The sequence below is a fragment of the Aulonocara sp. 'chitande type north' Nkhata Bay genome, linkage group LG18 (assembly GCF_057382095.1).
Source record: "Aulonocara sp. 'chitande type north' Nkhata Bay isolate Kocher_YH1m ecotype deep benthic linkage group LG18, A_spYH_male_GT1.1, whole genome shotgun sequence".
Taxonomy (NCBI): domain Eukaryota; kingdom Metazoa; phylum Chordata; class Actinopteri; order Cichliformes; family Cichlidae; genus Aulonocara; species Aulonocara sp. 'chitande type north' Nkhata Bay.
The window spans coordinates 20,329,766-20,349,900 of NC_141361.1; the positions used below are offsets into that span (position 1 = coordinate 20,329,766).

Genomic DNA, 20,135 nt, shown 5'->3' on the forward strand with positions numbered 1-20,135 from the left:
GTACTTTATATGGAGTTGTACTATGAGCGACTGTCACTTATGTCACCGTTTCCCTCATTCTCACGCTCGCTTTGAACTTCAGGTCATCTTGACCAGATGTCTAAATGCTTTGAGTTTCTTCCCCTTTCTTCCCTGTGATTGGCTCATTAACAATCAGTTGACCACGTCTACCTATTGGAGTGACCAGTAAATGTGTACGTCTCGTGACCTTGCAAGGTGTTTATTTGGATTTGTTTTTGATTTTGGAGTTTCATTGAGAAAGATCAGTGTTTTGATTTGGTGTGTAAATCTAATTATTGTGCTTTAAATTTAAAGTTAATTGTATGAAAAAATAGAATTTTGTTGTATTGTTTCATTTCTTTGTTTTATCTGAGTGTCTTTGCAATATTGCGTTTTACCAGTCACGTGGTTTTCCAATTGTCCTGTCCCGTGCTTCTGGTCATCAAATAGTTTTCTTCTTCATTTTTAGTGAGTGAAACTTACAATCACACATGATAAAACCGTTTTTTGTTTTATAAGAATGTATGCTAAGATGTATTTTCATCTTTTATTCATAGAAAGCCTGCACTGTTTAACAAAAATTTGGCAAAAATGTTAACTTTTAATTAATTGCAATTGATTGTAATTTTTTTAGTTCTCTCTCTCTATATATATAATTTTATGTTTTAACTTTTTTCAATGTTAAAATTTTCTACTTTTCCATTGCTGTAAGCTTGCCATCATTGTGTTGGTAGCTATTGACTGGACAGGATGACCTTCACCTTGAGCTTTGGCGAAATGTCTTTTAAGCATTTGCTCGCATTTAGAAATGAAGCAATTGATTCATTGAAAAAATAATGAAAATAACCTTTAGCTGAAACCCATATCAGCTGAATTGTGACATTTCACTTTGTTCCCCATTCTGCTTTATTTATTTATTATTCAGCTTCAATTTCTCTTTGAGTAAAAAAAAGAATTAATTAAATAAAATAAATAATTCTGACTTTCTGAGCAGCATAAAGAGAAGTCAGCCACTAGAGGCTGCACTAGCTAAGACACAGATACAAGGATCAATAGTAAGAGAGAGAGAGGCACAGGAGTCAGTGGAGAAACAGTAAAAAAAAAAAGAGAGAGAGATGGTGGTAGCATGCAGTTCAGCTCAGCAAGAAAGAGTGACAGAGTGAGGAGATAGCGGGGGTGAGCATCGCAGCAACTGACAACCTGAGAGAGAGAGAGAGTCTTAGCTTACTAAAGAGAGAGAGGGAGAGAGAGGAGTACCACGTTGCCCGTCCTCATATTTCCCTCTGCAGCTGTGTGAAGCAGAGTGAGCAGTGGAGAGGAGCGAGCACATCTGAGTCTCGTGGAAACAGCGGGACCTGCGTACCACTTGGCTGAGAGATCGATGCACTTACGCCGAGCCACACAGAGGGGGTGAGCCGCCCGCAGGACATCCGTGCACTACCAGAGAGGGAGCGAGAGAGTAGCCAAAGGGACGGAGAGAGTGAAGAGAGCAAGAGGGGAGAAGATTACCCAGGGCCAATTTGAAAGCTTTCGGCTTGTCACTCAGAGCAAGGGTGAGTTAACTTGTGCTTGTGTGGAGTGGCAGTACATGTTCTGCAGGTACATTGTGCTTGTGACAAGTGTGTGTGTGTGTGTGTCAGTCCTATATCTTCACCAATGCACAGAGTTTCTGCTGTCCTGTTTCTTTTACCCCCCTCTATTTTAGCAAAGTGCATCACTTGCCAGAGCATGTGACTTACAGTCTTCTAGGCAGGTGATTAGCTCTGGAACCTCATTATCAATCAAGCCGTTATCACGCAGAGCAGAGAGGAAGACTACAATAGGTTCTTAACGACCCCCCTCTCGCCGGTTTGTGCGTTGCATGAATGCGTGCGTGTGTAGTCGAAGTGCATCTCGGTGTGCTGTTGAATCCGTTTATCCTACCAGGCAAAGGTGTGCGCCTGAATAGCAGCCACGTGAGCCGTTTAATACGGGTTATTATAAAAGCTTGCTTTGAGAAAATTAATTAGAGAGCCTGATGCCGTTCAGTGTAATTTGTCACGTCTGTCAGGAAAAGCTGCCGGTTTGTTCATTTATCACGTCAGTTATGGAAAAAGAAAGCCCCCCCCCAAAAAAGCAGATTTTTTTGGTGAAATTTCTTGATGATCTTTTAGGAAATTACTTTCAAACAACAAACAAACTTAATTAACATGAATAAGGGTTAATCTAAAAAATAAAAAAAGACATCTAATAAATTTGAGCTGTGCTGTAATCATATTGCAATATTTTTAAAACTTGGTGAGGTAAATCCTGTTTTCCCAAGCCTGTCATATGCCTGTAGCACTGTGCCTTCTTGTGGACTGCTGCTTTCTTAGGTTAATTAACTGTCTTTCCAGTTCAGATAATTCAGTGACTTCAAGCTGCACTGACTTATTATTAGACATGGTGACATTTAGAAAATTGGTCTATATATGCACCACCTCTCTCTGCGTTCTCATGTTATACCTGCCTTGTAAATACCACGCCATGCTCGATCTATCCCGTCATCTATCTGCCAGCGTCTCCGTTCCGCTTTGAGTCCCCGTTCCTCTCCCGTTCCCATTCCGCCTCTCCCTCACTGCTATACGGTGAAGGTTATTGCCATATATTGAGTCGGTTTAATTTGTCAAAGTCGTCCAGACATATTGTCCACGGTCGGAACGGGAGGAGAGGTTGGGCGGTTCAATTGACACGATATTGTACGGAACTTGACAAGAGAGTGACAGAAAAAAAGAAAGGCAGGTGCAGTTAGAAGAAGGTGGAGAGAAATGTGCTGGTTAGGTTTTCTTGTCGACACAAAAGCTGAGCAGTTCATTTCTGAGGTTTTCTTTTTTTTTCTGTGTGTGTAGGCTGCGAATGGCGAGGCTGGAGGTTATCTGTCTTTGGATTCATCATTTCTCGCACTGAGCTTTGCTTTCCTTCTCTCCCATGTGGGTCCAGTGTCATTAAGCTGAGACACCAAATCTGAGAGATCACTTTCTCTCTCCCTCTCTCTCCCACCCTCTTCTCTTTGGACTTTTGCAATCTATAACAGTGGATTTAGAGGATTTCACTAGGGCACTCATTACAGCTAGAGTTATATCTGCCAGATTAATGGAGACGCAATAGCTGAAGTACAAATGCAGAAGTGCACAAATGGTTTCCACATTTGTTTTTTTTGCATTTGCCGAGAGTCTGTTTCCGTGTCTAGAGGTCCAATTTCAAATGCAAATTGTTTCCATAAATTGCTTAAGAAGCAGGTGGTATTTGTTAAATTTTTCTCTCACGTTCCCTGTGTTGGGATTATGTTCACAATCTTCCTTTCTCTGTTTCCAGATCATTCACATTTATTCGAGTGCCAATGGGCAGCCGAACAAGATTGCAATTGTCTGTGTGCTAATTAATAATTTACATAATACTTCATTCTGGGAGAATTTTATTTTCCTCTGCGCCAGCGTTAATTGTGTTAGCTAAGCTACCGTCATTACTTATCATTAGGAAGACAGTTAAATGTGCACATATCCAGCTCTCATTATCGGGTGAATCATCCATCAGAAGCCACACAGATTTAAACACAGTAGCAGGAAAGAAACCGCACAACGGGGACACAAATCTTTAACCATTTGTTCTTCTGTTAGTTGGAGTTCAAGCGCCTACATCATTCGCGTAAGTAGTTTCTCTTCTTGTTTGGTAATTAGATTAGTGTTATTGTGGTTTAGAAACAAGCACCTTAACATGAACACAGTTCTTCTCATTGTCAAGTTTTGCTCGTTTGCACGACTATTTTTACATCACACACTTTGTACAGCGTGCAGTATTTAAAAGCTTAAGAGAAATCTCTGTGGAAATAAAGAATTTCCTTTCCTTTCACCCGTGGTTCATCATTCAAGGAATCACCTCAGTGGCCTCCTGCACTATCATCTAAGTCTGTGTGATGAATCCCGAATGGAGGGCTCTGATTTATGTTTCCAAGGTGGAGGAGTCAGCAGAAGACTACAATTCTTCCTTTCTTTTGCTTTTCTTCACTTACCATTAACCTCATGGGATGATTTTGGCTAAGTGACACCCAAATAAACCGACGCATGCAGTTGAGGGATGTGGATCTCGTACCAAATTGTCATGCCAGAATTATTCTGTACATTGATGTGCTAGATTTGATTGGTGTGAATATTTCAGAAACTGCTGATCAGTTCTCCATCCATCCATCCATCCATCGGTGGTTAGCACTGTTGCCGCACAGCAAGAAGGTCCTGAGTTCAATTCCACCATCAGGCCGGGGTCTTTCTGTGTGGAGTTTGCATGTTCTCCCCGTGTTTGTGTGGGTTCTCTCCGGGTACTCCGGCTTCCTCCCACCGTCCAAAGACATGCAGCTTGTGGGGATAGGTTAATTGAATAATCCAAATTGCCACTAGGTGTGAATGTGCGAGTGAATGTGAGTGTGAATGGTTGTCTGTCCCTATGTGTTAGCCCTGCGACAGACTGGCGACCTGTCCAGAGTGTACCCCGCCTCTCGCCCTATGACAGCTGGGATAGGCTCCAGCGCCCCCCGCGACCCTGAAAAGGATAAGCGGAAGCGAATGGATGGATGGATGGATGGAATATTTCAGAAACTGCTGATCAGTTCTCTGGATGAAAATGTCTTGCTAATGCCAGAGGTCATAGGTCAGAGACTGCTTTTCAGAGTCACTCATCGCAAAAACAGTTTGCAGAAGAGCATCTCTGAACATGCAGCCTACAAATCTGACGCAACTGTGTGATGCTGTCAGGTCAACATGAACCAAAATCTCTGAATCAGTGTGTCAGTCATCAGTGGCATGAAAAATTAAGGCGGTTCTGAAGGCAAAAGGAGGGCCCACTCAGTACTAGCTACGTCAGTTTTTAATTTTACCACTCAAACATTGCACCGCATTTTGTCAGCTTCATTACCTCATGGTTGAATATTGTGCAGCTGCCATGTTGTTATGGGGCATCCACATCTCCTAATACATGTTTATACAGGCAGGAGGTCTGCCCATTATTATGATTTATTATTATTCCTGATTTCCCATTTCGTTCTAATGAAAATTTTTTGATGCGCTTGTACATAATAGTCCACCCAGCCTCTGCTTTAAACCAGTGCCAGACATGTACCTGTCTGTCTGCATCAGTCTCCCCCGCACCACCACCACACACAAACACACTCAGTGCTTGTGTGCGCGTGCTCAGTTTCGAGGTTGTGTCCAACAGAGTTGATAGCAGGGAGTTGTCTTCATTGTTAGATAAATATTAGCAAAATAATCGATGACAAAAGACATTAAGAATGCCATTGATTGCAGAGAAATGGGACAACTCATTAGACGGATTACTTGGGAAAACACAGCTGACAGCAACTTCACAGTTGCGCCGTAAGCATGAAAAAGTCCACTGAAAATGCTGAATATTCAATACGGAGACACTTGTGGGCTTTGTAGTCCTGATTTCTTGGTGGGTGGTGTTGTCCAGACTACAGACACTATGTGCTGTGAAAGACAAGCTGGCTACAGTTTGTCTGAACAACCCTCTTTATTTAAGAACAGCGCAGCAGGACAGCATTTTTACCCCACTCCCTGCAGCACCTGTCACACTCACATCTGTCCCTCTGTTATCAGCGGCAGGTAGACACTTACCGATAAGTAGGCTGTAAAAGTGCTGTAAAAGTGCTGTAATTAATAATTTTATGATTATTTATAAGATAAATTGTATATAATGTTGCATAACTTGATAAGCAAGATAGATTTCTATCAAGTTTTGTAATGAAAATAACCAAGAATATAATGGATATGATAATTAACTCCTTAATAGATTGACAAATGAATGCAACATCTTTGTTTACATTGCATAAACCTTTCCAACATCTATAAGTTAACCCTTATTTATTTGTTTTGTTTTTTTCAGTATTAATAGATGTTTACAGACTGTTGGGTGCCGTGTCCTCCAGCTCTGTTCTAGTGGTGTAACCTTATGGAGAACAATAGTGTAAGTGCTCACGAAGGCAGTGCAAATATGCTGTTTTTGTAAAACCCTTTAAAAACAAGGTCAGTTAGCATAATGATGTTAAATTAAATAGTACGTATTGAGTTTTTTGGCCCTGGTCCAGATCTGGAGTCTTTTGATATGGAGTCCAATCTGATTCATTGCAATCGTGTTTGTTTCTTTTTCCCTCATAAAGGCTGTCTGGATGAACACAGTCAATGACTTCATTGGATTTCACCACACAGAGCAAAGTTTCATTTGATTACACAAGGCTAATTAGCTGATATGCTACCAGTGATGTTCATCAGGATAACTGGTGAAATCATTGGCTACAAATACAGTGATGTGAAAAATAAAGTACACCTGCCTGGTGTTCTGAGGTTTTATGTGTGAGGATATAAAAAAAAAATCATCTGGTCATTAGCAGGTTCTAAAATTAGCTAAATAAAACCTCTTATGAATGACAACACATGACATAGCACAACATCATTATTTATGATTATTTAAAAACTTAACCAAAGAGCAGTGTGAAATACTAAGTACACCTTACGATGTAGTAGCTTGTAGAATTAAACTTAGCAGCACTAACTTGTTGAAGCAGTTGTTTTGTCTATGATTTTATCTCTCACAACGTTGCGGAGGAGTTTTCACCCACTCTTCTTAACAATGTTGCTTCAGTTCAGTGAAGTTTGTGGGCATTCGTTTATCAGCGGCTCTCTTAAGGCCTCGCTACAGCATTTCAGCCAGATTGAGGTCTGGAGCATCTTTTCCTTTTTCAGCCATTCTGTTGTCGATTTGCTGCTGTGCTTGGGTTGCATTGTCCTGTTGCATGACCCGGTTTGGGCCAAGCTTTAGCTGTTAGACAGATGGCCTCACATTTGACTCTACAATACTTTGGTATTCACAGGAGTTCACGGTCGCCTCGATGACTTTCTAGTGTCCAGGTCCTGTAAATGCTCAAATCATGACCCCTCCACTGCAATACTTGACTGTTGGTGCAAACTGCACAAATATGCCATGTTGTGTTTTTGCCATGTGGTGGTGTGCATCATAAGCAGATATCTCCACTTCAGTCTTGTCCGTCCAAAGGACATCGTTCCAGAAGCCTTGGGGTTTGTTCAGATGCAGCTCAGCACACGTCATGCTGCCATGTTCTTTTTAGAGAGATTCTGGCAACCCTTCCAAACAAAGCGTACTTGTTTAGCTTTTTTCTAATTGTACTCTCATGAACTTTGATATTTAACATGCTAAATGTAGAGTCTGAGATGTGGCTTGTTAGTTTTTAGCAGTTTCTCCGAGCATTACGCGGTCTGACCTTGGGTTGAATTTGTTGAAACGTCCACTCCTGAGAAGATTGTGTCAATGTGTTAACACCCACCGAATGCTGCAGACCAGCAAACTGTCCAAATATCTGCTCTTATAGAGGTTTTCACACATGCTGACGATCAGTTATTTGATTAACAAGTTTTTGGCTGCGACTTACCCTCTTAATTCCCATGGAAGCAGTAAAGGTGTACTTGTTTTTTCACCATAGCTGCGAATAGTAGCTCCTGCGTTTTGGCTCAGTTTTTGTTAAATAAATAATGACATGGTATATTATGTCCTGCGTTGTAGATCATCTTTGCCTGTATTTATCTAGTTCTAAGCCCTGCTAAGGATATGTTTTGTTTTTTTTAATTGATTAATACAAAACAACATTTTTTAAACTGCAAGAAGCTGCTACATGAATGTTGTGTGCAGACTGGAATACAATTAGAGAAGAGATAAAAAAAACACATTTGTTACCGATCAATTGTGCTTATGTATTTTGTCAATCTAACAACCCAGCTCTTTTATTTCAGCGATTCAGAAACATTCACATACTCCTGTGTTCCATGACAGTGCTTTTCATCATGCAATAATGAAAACGGGTTTGCCAGCACAGTTTCTTGGTTTTCCAGAAGCATCTTCAAACTGCTGTTCATTTCATTTTGCTGAGATTTAATTGATTTGCTTAAGGCTGCACAACCCTATCTGGGAATATTTTGTAGTCAAAACTTATCTTTACTGTGTACTAACGAAGGCTGAGGCTGTTTAAGTAAACGCTGGAGACCAATCCAACAGTGAGCATCACATCTCTACACTGTTGATTTCTCAACCACAAAGCACTTTATTAACAGAGAATGGATGAATGTGCCAATTATGCTAATCTTATCAAGACACTTGTCTGTTTGACTGCCTCGAGTCTCAAACAGCAGAGTCTGTGAGCATTCTCAAGGAAAAAATAATAGACCGAAGGGCCGACGAAACCGAAACTTTGAGGTTTTTCTGCGAGATGTTCAAATTTCACATACTCTAAACAGTATGCAGAGGTTAGATTTTGTACGAAGGCATCTCTTTCCTTTATTTGGAACCATTGAGGAACTATTTTTAAACCCAGGAATGTAGCCAATCAATGGACTGTGCTGTAAATGTGGTCAGAAGTGCTTAAAAACTGTATATCACATATGATTTACGGGGCAGGACGGAACTTTGATTGGTTTTTGAGCTTGAGCGTTGTGTGCGGCTTCAGTTTTACAGTGTGTTAAACAGCAATTGAAGAGATGGAAAACGACAAAGCTGATAGGATCATAAAATGTGTGGAGGAATGTGAACTGCCCACTTGAAATAATGTGCGTAAGATATGAGAGCTTTACACCGGAGCCCTTTTTTCCTCGCCTTTCCGTCCCGAACCTGTGAGGCAAATTTCCCAAATGGGATGACACAGCTGAACTGATAAGCCTCTGATTTATATTGTATCATGGAGTGCTGTATGGACATTATCACCTCAATCTGCGAAATAGCGGGGCGAAAATGGCTTCTTTTGCCACTGTGCTTTAAATCCAAACAGTTCAGAGTTCAGCTGAGTGCACTTGTTGGGTAAGTATCGCTGTTTTCAGGATCTGTGGCATGTGGTGTTACATTATGAAGTACCTTCCGTAGCCAGCATGTGTTATATATTTTTTACAAGTGCCTGCCTTATGAATCTTGTGGGGATATGCTTGAGAGGTTTTATTTTTATCCTCGTTCTTGCAGTCCTCCCCAGCGTTTGGAGTAGCTGGGCAGGCCACGTTAATGATCCTCATTAGCCAAGGAGCTTGAATCCAAACTGGAATTCTTCCACTTCAATTGCTACTTAACATTTGGTGTTCTTCTCTCTCTACTGTCTGTCTTTCTCACTATCTCTCCCTTTCTGTCATGATCCTGGGTCGTTGACCCAGCGTTTTGTGTTTCTTTTTGGGTTCATCTTGTGTTTGGTGTTTATTCTGATTCTGTATTAATTCTTTGGGTTGGTTGTCGTGTTTATTATCCCTACCTGTGTCTCCCCTCTGTGCTCCGTTCAGGTCCCTGTGTTTTTGTTGCTAAACAGTCTGGGTGTTTCCGGTTTTACTTTGTAGGTCTGCCTCTCACCTAGTGTGTATTTATAGTGTGTGTTGGCTTCTGTTCATCGTCGGATCGTCTGTGTTTCTCGGTGTAACTACGTCTCTCTGCATTCTCCGCTCCCCGTTTCATGCTTAGGTTTGTTATTTAGTTTTCCCAGTCTAGGTTTTTTCCAGTCATTCGTCTTGTCTCACTACCTGTTCAGTCGCTCCACTTCTGCAAATAAAACTTCATTCTCATCACCAGTCAACTGCCTGCATTTTGGGTTCTTTTCCTCCTACACCACACGGCTCACGCCGGCAGCCGTGACACTTTCTCTCTCCGTCTGACTTTGCTTCTTCACTTCCCCCTCTTTCTGCAGCAGCATCGTTTCTTTTCCTCCCTCATTGTCTCGTTCTGTCTCTCTCGCTCTCCTCCTTTTCCCACTTCGCTGTCTGCACTGGGAAATAATCCATAAAGGTCTTCCATCTCTTTCAACCTCTTCTTCAAACGTATTTTTTCAAGATATTTACTGCACGGTGCAATTCCCTGGATGCAGGTGTGTTCCTGTGTGCTGATGCTGTAGCTGCTGTGAGTGATCATGTATGAGCACATAGCTGAAAAAAAGGGAAGTGTTCCAAATGACCTCTGATACTAGTTGCTTTTTCTCCCCTACTGTGAAGTAAAAAGCTTAAAGTTCAGGCGTGAGCCCCCTCCAGGCAGCCTGTGAAGGATGTTCGGATATATAAACATATCGGCTCAAGAGACACCTTTAGCTAAAGGGTAAATATGCTCTGGCTCTGTTTATACAACAGCTGTGCTGTGGTGAGAGGCAAACTTTTGATGCTGCTGTTTGATATCTGCACTCGTACCGTCCAAGCTTCCATACGGCACCATTTTGATACTTATTTAAATGTGCTGCCTTAATATAACCTTTATTTAGGAAGGAAAGTCACGCTGATCACCGGGGGGGGGGGGGGGGGGGGGGAAATAAATGTCCCCTAAAATGTGCCCTGAATGCATGAATTCTGATTCTGGTTCCGCTGTGTTGAATGAGCAATTTTGGAGAATTTGATAGAGGCAAAAATAAGGTTAAATACTAACAATTCTGCAGAAGTTAGCTATGTTGCCTCAGCTGTGAAGCATGCAGATCTCTTCAAATGTGACATTAAGCCTTTTTGGAACATGTGTACTTTACACGGTGCTCAAAACCGCTCAGCTGGTACAGTAGTATTGCAGTGAAGATCATAAAACTTCGACATCGAAAGAAAAATCCTCTCATCTAGTATTCATTACTTGGGCAACTATATGACATGATCAGACTATGAATTAGTATTAGAGTTCTGATAATAGCCTTAATGAATATTTAAATTGATTTTAAATGAGATGGTTCATACTGCATGCTGTCTTCTCTCCTTGTAATTAACCTGTCAAATTGATAGCCTAAAAACAAAGTCTTCTAATAAGCTGTAAACTTGGCTCAGAAAAGATATGTCTTCCTTATATTTCGGTTGGACGATAGCCTGGTATTTTTATTTTCAGTATGTTTGGAAGAGGCAAACTCTGGAGTGAGTAAAGATGTCTTTTTGATGTTTGAAGTACATCATCCAGTGTGTCGGTTTGGAGTAAGAAACGAGAGCGTAGCGTGGAAAGCCTTGCAGCCAGTGCTGTTTTTAAATCTGTTGAGGCAAGTCCAGCTCAAGTTTATAAAGTCATTTGAGACATGTCCAAGTCAAGCAAAGCCAAGTTTTCATAAGCATAATGGAAATCTGCTGCAACTTTGAATATTTTCCTTTCAAAGTTGCGAAGATAGTTAATTGCATTTGAACCTGTTTCCAAATGGGATGTGGTGTAAGACGCGAGAATGCAATGATTTGCATTTCATTTAACACTTGTATTCAACTGAAAATAATGTAAAAAAAGATGTTAAGAAGAGTTTTTAAAAATTAAAACAAAATTTGAACAGGTATGTGTGTGCATCTCTTCTTTTAGGATAAATCTAAACATTTGGGAGCTGAAGAGACCAGTTGCCGTAGCCAGTTTTTGCTAGATTTAGTCATAGCGCTTCTAATGTTTAACACTGGACAAAGGCTAATTTATCAGCTGATATTAGCTATGCGCAATCTGTTGGTATCTGCATTTGTAAGTGCTGATAAATACGGGAGAAACACCGTTCAACCAGTAAGTCCAAGAAAGAGTTAGGCAGAGCATAAATTGGTAATCCACGACTTCTTGTGACAATAAATCAAGATTCTTTTTAAATTTCATAGGCACAGATTATCTTAGTAAGAATTCCTAAATAACTGCACATAACAAAGGTTAGTTAGTCTGTTTATGTTTTGAGTGTCAAAAAGAGAAAAAACTACCTGGTATATCAGACTTTTAAATACCCAAACACTGGTATTAGTCTTAAAAATCCAGTTAGTCAGACTTAATATAGCATCATGGGCGCTGGCTTTAGAACTGTGGTCTGAGGAGAACACAACATTCATGATTTCCAGAAAAAACAAAAATACAGTTTGAATTTGTCAAAGAAGAGGACAATTTCACTCTCGACCTCCGCCTGTACACTGTTATCAGCCTGGCTTTTTAGGAATTTTTTGGGGTTTTAGTCGTGATACTTGAAGGTCTGACCATCCGAGAATGTAAAGCGCCCAGAGATCAATCCTGGTTATGAATTGCACGATCGAGTTTTAACTGGAATGTGTGGCTCCAGCGGTGAAATGCGTTCAATGACAAATGGTCTTTAGAGATCCTGAGCCGGTGCTGTGATTTCCACCACATAATTGGGACTGTTTTTAATCCAGTGTCACCCTACGGCTAGAAGATAATGACCGTTCAGGATTTTTAGCTGCCTCTCTTGGGTGCAGACACGTCTTTGGATTCTCTGAATATTTTTGGTGATATTTTGTACCAGATGAAAAAAGATGAAATTCCTAAATATTTCTGTTATTCTTAGAAATAGTTTATTAACTTGAATTACTTGCCTTCTATCACAGAGTTGTAAATGCCTCACAGTAGCTCCTTCTGAAAGACTCACAGTCATGTTATCAGCGATAGGTCCTTTCGATCTATCCCAGCATTTTTTTTGACACGTGTTGCTAACATCACCTTCAAAATTGAACACAACCAAGTACATTTTGTGCCATTTTCAATTAAAAATACTGTTTAAATGATTTACAAGTCGAATTCCATTTTTCATGGCGTCCCGTCCTTTCAGATGCAGGTTTGGGTTAGTCTGGTAGCTGCTTTCAGAGCCTGACACCTGGATGATAAACAGCATGTGCATGCCAAACAGATTTTTAGTTTTCAGACAGCATCAATTCTTAACCTGCAATGAACTGATGGTGGAAAAGCTCTGCAATGCATACATTACAAAGTCCTTTTAAAATCTACATATTCTTCAGATTTTCATGATCTCAGTGGGAATGCTATTCTGTTTTTCCTGTCAGTACTACAGTGCACGTTGCTTCATTTGCTCCCCTTTTCACACTTACAACTCTTCCACTTTTGTTTTGGTCATAAAACACTCCTTTCTAGGTGAAACTTGTCTTTGTTCCAAGATTTAGCCTAATATGACCGCAAAACAACTTTTTCAATCAAACATGGCTACCACAAGCCAATTAAATCACATCCATACTGCAGTTAATTGCACATGTGATTAAGAACTAAGACAGCTCTTTGTCTTTGTGAACTTTCCATCTGTCTGCCATTTAGCAGAATGGTGTCATTAACGTAATATGTCCTTAGCTCATACGAAAAGCCATTCTCATTCCTAGCACACACTCAGCAATTATACCTGCTCCAGTTCTCCCATTTTCATAGTTTTATAGACTATGCATTCAGCTAGATTGGGTTTTCTACTTAATATGCAGCACAGAGCTGTTATGGGTTGGTTTGCACAATGTATACCTAATAATTGGCTCAACTAAGCAAACACTTTTACTTAATATCATAGCACAGGGATACAGATATATTAATCAGTATCTCAGCTGTGTAAAATGAAAACAGTGTACATTTCATCCTTTTTTTAAAAAGACTATAGCGTCTGTTGTCACTGAGGTATGGGTTGCAACAAAGATCATCACTGAATCATCATGAAGAAGCAGCCATTTTTAAAATGCTGTACCACATGTTGGAAAGAGCAGTCAGTATGTTTGGTTCGTTCTTCTGTGTGATGTTCAGTTCATGTGTTTACTAACAGACATGTGTTTAGTGCCAGGATATAAAGAATCGTTTATCAATTCATAAATGAATACCTAAATAGAGTGTATAATGTAGTGCCAAGTATTTTGGTTGACACAAGTAAAATAATCATCTGCTTATGGGATTAGTTTCTCCTTCTGCAGATGACTTGTACTGTGATCAGAGCATAGTGGTACACAAACCAGTCCTCGTTCTTCTGCAGCTTCTGGTTAGTGCAACCCTCCATATCAATGCAAATGCACAGAGTAGAACAATGATGACTCAATCTGACCACATAACGAGAAAGCCACTGGAATAGCACCTGACTGGCGGTGAATGGTCAACTTGCTCGTAAGGAAACATAATGTCTATATGTGGGAAATAATGTTTAGCACCATTGTGGTTTGGGCTTTAATGTTCACCTGGTGTGCTGTCTCATCAATTGAGGCAGCTGACCAAGTATTTTCAATGGATTTTTGACAGTAAAGAGATTGATTAATTCTACCTATGTAAATACTGCAGTAGCTGCTTTTTTTTTTTGGCTTTTATAATATCAGAGTACTCGTTTGGATGAGAGAATTTCACATTCTTCACTGTAGACTCTACATGTACATGCACCATGACCATGCACCATGTTCTGATGGAAAAAAGTATTCTGATGAGGCAATACTGCCTTTACCCTGCAGACTTTTCATTGATCTATTCCGATCAATATCGTTTTGGAGAGCGATGAGACGCTTCTCAGAATACTTTCATTAGACCTTTCCAAAAACATCAGAGGTGCTATCTGGAAGCCGGGAAGACACCCCGGAGGCTCTGTGGCAAGGTGGAAATCATCCTCGTTGTGTAGCTGTTGAAAGATTTTTTGGGATGTTTAAATGGTATTTTGAATGAGAAACAACAGAACAGTTACGGTATTATTCCCTTTGCATTACTTACACTGTTAAATAAGATTAGGACAACTGTTGTAGTTTTTCAGTCAGCTGTTATTGGCAAATTCTAAACTAGATATCTATAAATCTGTGTATATATAATTAAAGTTTTGTTATTTCATTACGACTCCGCCTGAAAAATAAATAAGGGTTTGTTTTTCTTTTTGGATTTTTATGCTCAGGACAAAAAAAGAAGTGGAAAAAAGTGCCTCAGGCCTAAATTGATTTAAATATTTAATTTTTCATATTTATGTGACCACCAATTAATGAGCTTCTTTAATTGCTTGTCACATAATTGCACTTGCATTGAATACCCTGGAAAAATACGTGTATTGGAAAAAAAAGTTACCTTAATAGCTAACTTGTTTAATCAGACTTAAATTTTTGAGCCTCATTGACTTTACAATAGATTTAAATTTCAATAATTTTTGCAGTGCCGCCAATCGGAGACGAAACTTAAAGCTAGCGCGTTACACATTAGAACAACCTTGATGATGGTTCATGAGCCAAACTGATGCTCCAGTTTGCTGTTTTTAATCAAAGTTGGTCCGTGGCACATTTTCTTCACATGCATATGATTATAGCATAAAATCAAAAAGTAGAAAAAAACAAGCTGTTATTTATTTATTTGTTTGCTTGTTTGTTTTTTGGTGGGTTCATTAATTAATGATGATTCTTTTTTGCATTTTCCCAAGTGAATATAAAAGTACCATTAGTAACCACATGCTCAAAAATGTATTATTACAATTTTAAAGACATTTTGAGAAACATGGCTATTTGCTCTGCTGACAAGTATTGTAGATGAGATTAGGATGAGTATTTGTGTTGTGGCAAAACCCACAAATGGTGTTTTTAGTACATTTCATACAGATGTGTCCATTATATGAACCTTGGGTCACTACTTTTATGAAGATGTTTTTCTCTTTTTTGGGATCTTTCCTGTTGTTTTGCATGTGGGTGTGAAGGTTAAACAAACATGATGCTGTGTGGTAATTTGTGGATATTAGAGATGCTGCAACATGTTTTTTGTAACTTCAGGGAGCGTGTTAACTTTCCCCGCCGTGCTTCTTATCTTTATGGTAAACGAAGCTAATTGCCTCAAGGCTTCATCCTCATTATTCATGCTTGTAGGCTTGAAACTGAATTGATCTTCTCACAGAACTCTCTGCAAGAAAGCCAATATGCTTATGTCCCAAAATGTCTAATTATTCTGATAAGCTTTTTAAAGATTAAACCCATAATAGATAGAAACTTCCACATATATATTGTTTATCATCAGTTTGAAGGAGCGTAGGTTTGTGAGTCTCTGCTCAGAGCATCATTTTTGTGTCTCCTCAGGTTGGACTGAGTGCACTTCACTGGAGAACACAGAGTGTTTGGCAGACGAGATAAAAAGTGTGAAGAGACTTCTGTTGTTTGTTTGTTGCTGAACAGCTGCATTGACTTACCTGAAAATTGTTGAATTCACAGATATCTGCGTGTGATGATGCATGGCCAATTAAAACACTTAAATTAAGAGATTTGTAGATTTACGAATTACATGAAGAGTTTATATTGACAAATCACTGTGCTATAGTCCATGTATAATATAAAATGCCATTCTGTCTTACGTGACAAAAATAAAACATTTACAGGTATACAGATTGTGTAAAGCACTGATTCTTAAAGCTTTATAATGTATCTATTCAGATGATTGTGTTTTATTTTAACAATAGTTTTTTGACACAACAGTATTTACATTTAGAGTTTTATTTACAATAGAAACACCAGCGGCACAGATGGACTTTGCTTTGAGAACCTTGGGAATAAAGGTTAAGAATAAATTCTAAATAATCTAAACAGTTTGTCTTGATAATAAATCAGGACATAATGCTAGGCCTGTTAATTAATTCCTTTTTAAACACTAATCCAAAGGTAAGAATCATTAATCACTACAGTGGTTTTTAGGTCAGAGAGATTTGTGGTGTTTTGGCACCATTTTCACAAAACCAGTGTGTGAGAATAAGTGAGAGCAGAGCCACCACAATGCAGAGGTAGTTTTTCTGCTACCTCTACACCTTTACAACAATTAAAATGTTGTACCCTTAATTATTGTGGTGGTATCCAAACACTAACTGCTAGAAACCAAATGACTTCCTGACAGCCAATGGGTCACACGGCAGTTCGTACTGCTGTGCCGCTGATTAAATTCACCCAATAATTAAGCAGACATCATTGATTCCCTGCAGAGAAACGGAGAAATGGAGTATGTTTGTGTGTGAGAGAGAGACTCTCCATGGGTCCCTGTGCTTCCTGTAGCCCCTGCAGCGGTGGGACAGTCAGATATGCTTAATTTGGGATTTGAGCATAAGTCGATTCCACTTAAACAGACAGTGGTGGTTGGACACATCGATGTTCCATGCACTGTTGACTCTCATCATTTTCCTCCTCTCTGACTTCCTCTGTGTAATTGACAGAGCGATCGAAGGCCACGCGAATGTGTGTCCTAGATTATGACTTTAATGTGAGTCAAATGTGGAGTGTAAGAATGTAAAACTAAACAATTACATTCTACTTTAAGACTGTTGTAAAATACCAAAGGCTTTATAAGTGAGACTTAGTAGAGTTTTTTGTTTGATGTTAACAGGCAAACACAGATAAGAGTAAGGTTAGGGGCTAGTTAATAAATGTAGCGATTCAGGTAGGTCTGGTGAATTCAATAATGCAAATATATGCTCATGTGGGTGCCTTCCTGGTTTTACTGTTGTTGTTTTTCTCTCATCTTTGTGAGAATGTAGGATGCACACCGCTCATTACCAGCAGAGATGCCTGAAAATGAATGCATTATTAATTAGAGTCGGTGGAAAGATAAAGATTTTTGTAAGAACCAAGCAAACACTAACTTCTAACCATTGTTTCTGTAATATGATGCCTGTCCAGTTATTTTCATCAGTTGAAAATAACTGTATGCTAAGTCTTTTACAGTCGTATTAAAAGGAATGTTTTCATAGGTCTCTATGGAGTCCTATGAAGTACACCCTTACTGCGTTCATGGGATTTAAGACAGTAAGTCGCATCCAGCTGCTTCTAATCAAATGCACTTGATTAAGCCTAGCTAAACACCTCTATAAAACAGAAGTTTTGGCACTTTTCTGGTCTGGAGCATTCAGCTGTGAGTTAACACAATGCCAAATCTTCTCAAGAGTGGACGTTCCTGCAGATTCTCCCCAATCAGACCGTGCAAAGCTCAGGGAAGAGCTAAAAAAGAGCTAAATCTCAGCCTCAAATGTCATTTAACATGATAATGTTCAAGTTTCTGACAGTACAAATAGAAAAAGCCATTGAGGCAACTTTGTTGTGATTTGACGCTCTATAAATATAGGGTATGGCTTTCCTGAAAGATTTGCAAGGAGAAAGCATCTTCTCTAAAAAGAACACGGCAGCATGACTTAGGTTTGCAAAGCTGCATCTGAAGAGACCAAAGGACTTTTGGAAAAAATGAGACCAAAAGTTTTTGCATTTTGACTAAACATCTCCATAGAACCATGCTTGGCGACAAACAAACAGCATATCAGTAGAAGCGCCTCAAACAGCTATCAAACATGGTAGTGGAGGGGTGATGATTTGGGTTTGTTTGCAGTCACAGAACCTGTAAACCCTGCAGTCATTGAGTGGACCATGAACTCCTGTGAATACCAGTGTATTGTAGATTCAAATGTGTGGCCTTGTCTCCGACAGTTTAAGCTTGTTCCAAACTGGGTCATGCATTTGAACAATGATTAGAAATACAGCAACAAATCTACAACAGAATGGCTCAAAAAGGAAAAAAATCAGGGATTTGCAAACAGCGAGCATCAGCGAGCAGCACTGTCTGAAGCTCCTCCACAACAATGTGAGAGACTGATAAAGTCATACAGAAAAACCTGCTTCAACAGATTATTGGTGCTAAAGGTGATTCTACAAGATATTAAATCATGAAATATATTATATAGTTTCTCATGCGCTTTTCAATTTGGGCTAGTTTTTGTTAAATAAATGTCAAAGTCCAGATCTCAACCTGACTGAAGTGCTGTGGTGGGACGTTCAGATCTATGCAAAAACGAATGTCCTCAAACCTCAATGAACAGAAGCCACGCCCGCAATGATGTGAGAGACTGAAGTGATATAGAAAACAATTACTTCAAGGTATTACTGCTAAAATGGATTCTACAAGCTATTGAATCGTAGGATTTACTTGCATAGAATTCTTTGAAAACTTTCTTTTTCACATGAGTATTACTCTACGCAAACAAGGTTAAGCATGTTTTGCGGCACTCGTGGAGGTATAGCCCTGTGCAGCTTTCTTTTCATGCTGGAAGTGGGAAAAATCTCCCTGCTCCTTTTCCTCGACCTCACCGCCTCTCATCAGCAACAAAATTTGTCTGCACAGAAGAAGCAGTGGGAGCTACACCTACGCAGCTCCGTTGTTCTGTCTCTGTCACACTGTATGCAGCAAGGCAGGTGAATAGTTGTATGTTATGTAAGAATTTATCGTTAAATCTCCACCAGGGTAATGGAGCTGACAGGTTTAACAACTTTCCCAGCAAAAAGCCTGACTAATGATGATGTTTTTACTCCAGCTGTGATAGCAACATTTTGAATTTGACGCATTTTGAAAAGACTTTGACATAGCAGCAGCAGAGGGATAGTAATAGCCAGACTGAAACTTATAGTTGTGTGAATTCAGACGCTCAGTGTTTCCTGGATGATGTCATTAAACTTAAACTAAGAATTAGGAATCCTAGCTTTTCCAGCAGTAAACCTTTCAAAGACAGACAGTCTTTTCTGGATCAGTCTCACCACCAAAACTCTAAAACTACCTTTTATCTGTACAAAACACTATCCCGAACTCCCTTACCCAAACAGCTAGTCAAATACCCTGTTGGCCTTGATAGCAGAAAATCATTGTAGACTTCTACTATCTGACCTTGAGCAATTTAACAGCAGTGTTGCTGTAAGTTTTTTTTTTAACCTTTCTCGACTGTCATGGATTATTACGATTGAATTATGAACTTACTGAGGAAGCTTGAGACTGTGCGGTACTGTATGGTACCGTTAAATGGTTGCATCTCAGGAGAATTGGAGGGAGTCAGTTAGCTGCTAATGTTAAAGCTAAGACTAGCCTACTCAGGTTTTTACACATGTGACTGAATCGCATCGAGTTTTCCTGTGCATTCTTTTAACTCTCATATACATTTGTCCTTTGAAGAGATTTTTTTTTAAATCAAATTAACGTGGTTAGCTACCCTCACTGAATAACGCCTTTGCCATCATTTGAAGGACTAAATCCTTTTCACTCTGTGACTCTTTATTGTGTGGGAACTATGTTGAGGTTATGTTGCTCAAAAGAAGCAGTCCTTTATGAAACCGTATGGCAACAAATGAAAATACTGTCATAAAGTTCTTCTTAAAAAATAATAATGTATTGACTGACTTTGCTTGAAAGCAAAGATACATCTCTGTGGAAGTTTAGTGTCTCTTATAGGGAGATGATTAGAAAATCCTTATCCGTATTCTTGTTGACTACAAGTGATAAGTGTGAGTATCACACACAGAGCTCATGTGGAGTCTTGTTGAAATGCTTTGGCTCAAAATCTTCAGAGATCCAGCCTTGAGGGTTACGACTGACATACT

General features: G+C 39.5%; 1 protein-coding gene across 4 annotated transcripts in view; it reads left to right on the forward strand.

Moving 5' to 3' along the window:
• The first annotated feature begins 1,139 nt into the window (after positions 1-1,139).
• Positions 1,140-20,135, forward strand: part of tnr (tenascin R (restrictin, janusin)) — a 211,824-nt gene continuing 192,828 nt past the window's right edge. Inside the window, exon 1 of one of the 4 annotated variants that reach the window (XM_086273408.1) lies at positions 1,140-1,553. The gene's annotated coding sequence lies outside the window, so the exon portion shown is untranslated. Of the gene's footprint in view, positions 1,554-3,565; positions 3,664-20,135 lie in introns of those variants that run through there. The other 3 variants (XM_086273406.1, XM_086273409.1, XM_086273407.1) reach the window with 3 other exon arrangements.